At 30.3% G+C, this 8,192-nt stretch overlaps 1 non-coding gene across 1 annotated transcript; it reads right to left on the bottom strand.

Annotated features, from left to right (window-relative positions):
- Positions 1 to 7,607: 7,607 nt before the first annotated feature.
- Positions 7,608 to 7,714, bottom strand: LOC139873883 (small nucleolar RNA R71). Its single transcript, XR_011767595.1, has one exon. It is a non-coding gene; the product is annotated as a small nucleolar RNA R71 (small nucleolar RNA).
- Positions 7,715 to 8,192: the final 478 nt, after the last annotated feature.

The following is an 8,192-nucleotide window of genomic DNA, read 5'->3' as shown; positions in this document are numbered from 1 at the left end:
CCTAAACCATTGAACTGCTCGATACTTGCAGAAGTAATTATCACCTTAAATTCTTTTATACTATAATTGCCTTATGCCTTCTTCAAAAACCCATCTAACATTAACATACTTACTTTTACAGAATCAAAACATCATCATTTTCATTCATAATCTTCATAAACCTCCATCATCATCATCATCATCATCATCTTTATCATCAATATCATCTATCACAACATCATCGTCTTTAATATCATAACCATCATCATCGATTATGCCATCATCTTACATCATCAATCATTATCGTGAGATCACATCATCTTCAATCTCATGATCATAATTATCATCATGGTCATCATCATTCCCTTATCAACATCGCTTTTCATCATCATCTCTCACGAGCATATCATCACAGCCATCCTCATCTTCACTGTTTATCTTCACTAGAATTAGGAAATGAAATAAAAATGTGGCAGAAGTAATAACTGTAATATCTTTAAAAAAAACGCGGATCTCATAGCGGGCACACGAAACGTGTAATTTTTTGCCAATTTCAGATTCTAGTTTGATTCCTACGCGTATCATGTGAAATTGTACGCGGAACGCGTAATGTTTTGCAGTTTATACTGTAGCGTCATCACCATTGTTGACGGTAAGTAAATAAAATAAAAAAATAAAAAGTGTAGCAACTGTGATCGTTGATTGTCTCAATGGGTGTGGTTGTTTTGCTTGAGTTGGATCAAGAATTATGCAAAATATGGTGACAGATGTTGTGGTGGTTTTGTTGGCCGGTTGGGTGGCGGATCATGGTGCTCACGGTGGTTGTGAACTAAGGTGGATGAAGGGTGGTAACGATGAGTTTTGGAGGTGGCGGAGATGGTGGCTTCAAGGGTGACCGGTGGTAGTGATGGTTGTAGCGTTGAAGTTTATAATCACATATGTATGTAATATATCTATCTATGTATTTGAGCATATATATAGAAAGAATATAGATAGAGCGGAGAGTAAATCGAGCAAGGAAAGAATAATGTGGTTTTGTGATGCTCAAATCACTTCTTTGTTTTTAGAAGGTGATGTATGGTCATGAATATGTGTAGAGAATAAAGTAAACAAATTTCTGTAACAAATAGTAATAATTAATCATATGGTATTTTAAATACGTGCATCAATCATGTATCAATTATAAATAGTAATCAATTAAACTGTGCCTGGAATAGTAAAGCAGCCGTTTAATTTAACTTACTCTACCGACAGTTTTTACGGACTGTATATCGTGCGAAATTAGTGGCGGATAAAAGTGTTCAGAAAAATCCCATATTTTTAAATTAACTATATTTATTTATTTTGGTCATTATGGTATAGAATTCGATCCTTAATTTGTTAAATAAAAATTACGTCAACTGTCCCTCTCATTTATGAGTAAAATATAAAAAATGTTAAAATCAAATAATTAGATCCTAAATATACTATTAATAAACCTATAACTTATATAACTCATTTTCGGATCACCTTTTATTTTAAAATCATATAAGTTCGAATTAAACTTCTCTAAATACTAATAGAAACGTCCAACGAGTATTACAATTATTAAATAACTACAGTAGATATACTCTATATATATATATAGATTTATTTTAGTAATAATTTAATTATAACTTATATTTATTTCTATCAATTAAGTTGTATATTGTTTCCAATTATTATATTTTTTTAAAATAATATATATATATATATATATATATATATTTTTCATTACTTAATATTATTTTACATATTTATTTATAACAACAATTTCATATAAAAAATTAATAACATTTATTATTTATATATATATATATATATATATATATATATATATATATATATATACTTATCTATTTACAAATAGTTGTTCGTGAATCGTCGAGAAAAATCGAAGGGTAATTGTATATATGAAAACAGTTCAAAATTTCTGAGACTCAACATTACAGACTTTTCTTATCGTGTCAAAATCATATAAAGATTAAGTTTAAATTTTTTCGGAAATTTCCGGGTTGTCACAGTACCTACCCGTTAAAGAAATTCCGTCCCGAAATTTGAGTGAGGTGGTCATGGCTAACTATAAAAATATTTTCATGACAAATATGAGTTGATAAAATAAAATTTTATCACCATTGCGTAATATAGGTAAGATAATTCGATTATTCGAAGAGTACGAGTGAAGCTATCACAAAAGATTGAAATGAAAAAAATAAAGTTTCGTCTTAACTTTTGACGTTGTCTTGGTTGAATTCCATATTTCAAGGGATTTAAAGAAAATCTTCGAAATATAAAAGATTTGATTCTTCGGTGAATAAGGGAATTAGGATCTCTATAATTAAATACGGTGATCTGTCTCGATTACTCTGTCTGATATTTCCATTATAAATTAAACTTTTTCCGTTCCAATATTTTCCACCACTCCTATACTTTCTTTCTTAGTTCATACATCCTTATGATTGTGAAAATGCTTAATCCAGTTCTAATCCTTGATATTTTCCTAATTATCATTTCTGTCATTCTTCTTTTCGATCTTCCACCAGAAGAATCTGTTTACTTCTACTATTACCTTGGGGTAATACTATTCTTAATTCTACCATGTCTTTATATTGCTATTCGTATTAATATCCACGGTTTGTAACCTCCGTGTTGTTATTGGGTTTTATATTTTCTCTTATATTTCGATGTCCCTGCTTCTGTCTCCTATAATCATTGTCATCCATAGTTAATGCTTTCTTCTATTCGCTGCGATTTATACCCCCTTTCTATTTCGGAGCTTCATGCTTTTGTTTTCTTTTCGCAAGTAATGGTCCAGAATTCGTAGGTATGAAGTTTCGAATTATCATAACATACAAGGTAGAAAGGAAAGGTAGTAGCACGATTTGATTTGTCAAATTACCAGAATATCCAGAAAAGACCGAATCATCAAGAAAATATTTTCTTGATATTTTTGAGGTTAAATAGAATACAAGAGTCGTGTAACATGGCACATGATGACGTTATGATCTGTGAATCATCACGTTCCATTAGAAACTCAGCATGACTTATTGTAATATAATCACGTTGATCAAGTGTCATTATATTATACTAACTCATGCATCAATTTCCAACACTACTTCAAAATCACTCATAATTCAAACTTGAATTTTTAAGAAATTTAGAAACTAAAGTAGTTTCCTTTATGATGTAATATAGATAGCACGAAGAGATAAATAATTTTGGACGAGGATATTTATGAAAATATCTTCAGAAATATCGAAGATATTTATGATGATATTTTGGAATTTCTAAGTTCGATGGTTGATGAAGAAAGATTTTCCGCAAGATTTTAACATGAGTACGGAGAAAGATATTCGTTGAAGATTTCATCGGATCTAGAATTACATGATTTCTTTAAATATATGGTATGGTCTTTGTATTTGGCCTTGGTCTCCTTCATGGTTTGCTCAATCTGTTTTTCAGTACCAAATTTTCTATCGAGCGTTCCTAACACTCCCTTCTTTATTATCAAACTTTTGGCCGTTTAGACCATCTACAATTTTTCTGTTTCCTCTGCATTTAATGCTATAATATTTGAATCATCGGTTATCAATCCGAGGTGGTTTCAGGAGAATTGTGTTTTTAGATGATTAAACGCTGATGGTACTATGGTGAAATATAAAAGGTTCCCCGGTAACAATAAAAGATCACGCATATATATCAAGGTTATAATAAGGTTGGTTCGAATGAAAAGTCGAAGTTGACTTATTGGAGCTGTGATAGTGCTCCAAATGAATATATATTTAGGCACAATATCCTTCCAATATGCAAAGTTTTTAGTTGCAATTGTTCTATTTTTATGTAATATTGGTTTAAATAAATAAGTGCGAAGACAAAAGAAGAAAACGACGATTTGAAGACGCAAACGACCAAAAAGCTCAAATGTACAAGATATAATTCAAATGGTTCAATTTATTGATGAGAAACGTCAAAAAATGATAAGAGTACAAGCCGCAAAACGCAAAGTACAAGATATTAAATAGTACGCAAGGACGTTCGAAAATCCGGAACCGGGACCAGAGTCAACTCTCAATGCGCGACGCAACGGAGCTAAAATTACAAGTCAACTATGCACATAAATATAATATAATATATAAATAATTCTTAAAATTAAGTATATATTATATTATAATATAAAACGTCGGCAAACCTAGAAAACAAAAGTAGGTAGCCTGATCCAGCTGGCCATGCGATCACATGGCCAGGAAGACCATTCTTCATGCGATCGCATGAAGCCAGAAAACTGGCCAGGTCCTATAAATTCAGCATTTTTCGACGAGTAAAGTACATCTTTTTCTCTTCTCTTCATTTGTAACATAAATATATATATTTATAATTTTAATTTTAATTTAAGTTTAATAATAATTGGGTTATTTTAAGAATGTTTTACGGGTTTTAAGTCGAAATTCTGTCCGTGCAATGCTACGCGATTAATCACCACTGTAAGCTATGTTCTTCATTTTTAAATTAATGTCTCGTAACTAAGTTATTATTATGCTTATTTGAGCCAAAGTAATCATGATGTTAGACTAAAAATTAAGATTGGGTTATTAGATTTTGTACTATAATTAAGGTTTGGACAAAAGACCGACATTTGTGGACATTGGACTATTGACTATTAATAGATAGGGGATATTGTCTAATCGAATGACAACTCATTAGAACCTGTCGAACCTATCTTCAAATTAGTTAATCTAATAATTATTAAAATGATTATGTATGTTCTATTTAGTGACGTTTATACGACATCTTTTACGATCATTTAATAAATTATTCGGATTGGGTAATTGATTATTCATTCTGATCAAGTGGGTAAATTAATATTCATATCTCATTAAAACAGGGGTGGATTACATACAAGGATAATTGGTGTAATTGTTAAAAAAGTATTAAAATCTTGAATTACGCGCAGCCGATAACCTGGTGTTATTATTAAACAAAGTATTAAAACCTTGTTACAGTTCGAATCCCTAATTAGTTGGAATATTTGACTTCGGGAATAAGGTTAATTTGACGAGCATTTTATAATTATGACCGATGGACTATTATGGACAAAAACCAAATAGGTATCAAATAATCCAGGACAAAGGACAATTAACCTGGGTAACAATTAATCAAAATGTCAAACATCATGATTACGGAAGTTTAAATAAGCATAATACTTTTATTTCATATTTCATCGTACCTTTATTTACTGTCATTTTAATTACTGCAATTTACATTATCGCAATTTAAATTCTGTCATTTATATTATCGTCATTTATCTTTACGCTTTATTTAAAATCTAAAAACCGGTCATTAAACGATAAAAACCCCTTTTTATAATAATATTACTATATATAATTATTTATATTTTATATAAATATAGTTGTTAAAAATATAGCGTTAAACTTGGCTAGTTCCTTGTGGACGAACCGGACTTACTAAAAACTACACTACTGTACAATTAGATACACTGCCTATAAGTGTTATAGCAAGGTTTAGGTATATCCCATTCTATAAATAAATAAATAACTTGTGTAAAATTGTATCGTATTTAATAGTATTTTGTAACAAAAATAATATTATTTCGTACACCTCCACTCGCACATCAAGTTTTTGGCGCCGTTGCCGGGGACAAACAATGCCGAAGCGAAACGTTATATATATAAAAAACAATATATTAGTTTTTAAGATATTTTTGTAAAAATATAATATTTCTCATTTTGTAAAAATATTTTGTTAAAAATACAAAAATATAAAAAAATAAAAAATATATATATAAATATATATTTTTAAGAGTTTGTTTAAAATATATAAAATTATAAAGTATTTTTATTTCTATTTTAGTTTTTAAATATAAGTTTTATTTAATTTATATAAGTATTTTATTTAAATTAAAAACAGAAAAAAAACACTGAACCTGTCGATTTTGAACCTGCATGTGAACTGAACCTGACCCTCATGCGATCGCATAAAGGTTCAGTTATAATTCCATGCGACCGCATAGTCGTGTCTGACAGGCCTGAACCTGAGCTGGTTCGGATAGGGCTTGTGTTTAATTAATTATTATTATTAATTAATTAGAATTAGGGTTAATTAAAATAATAATTAGTTTAATTTAGTTCTATTTTTAGTTTTAATTAGTTTTATTAAGTTTAATTAAATATATAAAACTAATACTTTTATATAAATAATATAAAATTAATATTTTTATAAAAATTGTATTTTTATAACTTTAAGCTTATTTTTACATTTTGTATATTTTTATCGTTAATTCGTAATTTATATGTATTTTTCATTCGTAATTAGTTTTAATCTAGTATTTTGCCGTAGTTATTTTTATTTCTAGATTTTTAGGCCTTGCCGTAAAATCCCTTAAGTGCTTTTTCTTTAGATTAAGGCTTAGGCGCTTTAGAATTTTACTACGTCGCTTATTACTTTAGTATTTAAAATTTTGGTACTTTTTAAGTTATTGCATTTTTGGATATAGAATTCCTTTTAAGCTTTAATACCTTTAGACGTAAGTTTTAAGATTTAGTTTTTAGACTTTTAAGTTTCGACGTTTTTCTTTCTTATTTTTATTTTTCAATTTTTATTTTTCGACGTTTTTCGACGCGCACTTTTTTCTTTCTTATTTCTCGACGCTCTAGTTTTTAGGACATAGAATTTTCTATTTCTTCTCTAAAATTTCAAAACGAAAAATTATTTTAAGCGGTTAAATTGATAGACATCCAAAATTTTCTGGTTCGTAGTAATAGTTGGATTTGTTAGTGGCGAGTTGTGGGCTTCCGATTTAAAGGGTCCTGGCTACCTGCTGCATCTATTGGCTATTCGAAACGTGGGCAAAATCAGAAAAGTCTATTAATTTGATAACTTATATAATTTTTATCTTTTATAACTAATAGGATATTCTGTGAATGCACCGAGCAAAACGTTCACCACCTTTTATACGTTCACCACCTGTAACTCGATCAAGACATCTAGCCAATATTATCGCCGTTGATTTTTCTTGAGAATCGTCATCTAGTCAACCAAGTACTCCAATTCAAATTTCTGATAATTCATTTTTTGAACCCGAATTCAAAATTGAAAACCCAGAGGATATTCAAGGACAATTCTAAGATCCTGAACCACTAATTATTCCTCCTAAACCACAAACCGTTAAATCAGAATCTTCTAGTGATTCAGATTCAACAAATTCAATCATGGAAATAACGGAATCTCTAAGTATGGAAGATCGAATGAGAGCTACACGCACAGGCCAAGGTCATGCCATTATTAAACCAGACATTAATGCGCCAGGTTATGAAATTAAAGGACAAATCCTACACATGGTAACTAATCAATGCCAATATAGTGGTACGCCAAAAGAAGATCCAAACAAACATCTTCGAACCTTTAATAGGATTTGTACTCTATTCAAAATCAGAGAAGTTGAGGATGAACTGATCTATCTCATGTTATTTTCCTGGATTTTAAAGGGAGAAGCCAAAGATTGGTTACAATCGTTACCTGAAGGGGCGATTTGTACATGGGATGTTTTAGTTGAAAATTTTCTTAAACAATTCTTTCCGGCATCTAAAGCCGTGAGACTTCAAGAAGAAATTGTTACGTTCATGCAAAAGCTAAATGAAACTCTATATGAAGCGTGGACAAGATTCGAAAAATTATTGAGAGGATGTCCTCAACATGGTTTAGACACTTATCAAATAGTACAAATATTCTATCAAGGATGTGACATCACTACACGAAAAGACATCGACATAATAGCTGGTGGTTCCATTATGAAGAAAACCGCAACTGAAGTTTACAAAATTATTGATAACACAGCCTCCCACTCTCATGAGTGGCACCAAGAAAAAGATATCTTTCGTTCATCTAAAGTGGCTAGAGCCGATTCTAGCCATGACTTTGATTCCATTTCCGCAAAAATAGATGCTTTCGAGAGACGAATGGAAAAGATGATTAAAGATATTCACGCAATACGAATCAGTTGTGAGCAATGTGGTGGACCACACTTAACAAAAGATTATCACATTGAGCAAACGATGGAACAACGTGAGAATGTTTCCTACATGAATCAAAGGCCGGGAAATAATTATCAACCGCCAAGGCCAAACTTCAATCAAAATCAAAATATTCTTTACAATCCAAATGGGCCAAACAATAACTCG

The sequence above is a fragment of the Rutidosis leptorrhynchoides genome, chromosome 10, assembly GCF_046630445.1.
Source record: "Rutidosis leptorrhynchoides isolate AG116_Rl617_1_P2 chromosome 10, CSIRO_AGI_Rlap_v1, whole genome shotgun sequence".
In the NCBI taxonomy this organism is placed as follows: domain Eukaryota; kingdom Viridiplantae; phylum Streptophyta; class Magnoliopsida; order Asterales; family Asteraceae; genus Rutidosis; species Rutidosis leptorrhynchoides.
The sequence above is the reverse complement of the archived record's forward strand: the minus strand, read 5'-3'. Positions and strand labels throughout refer to the sequence as shown.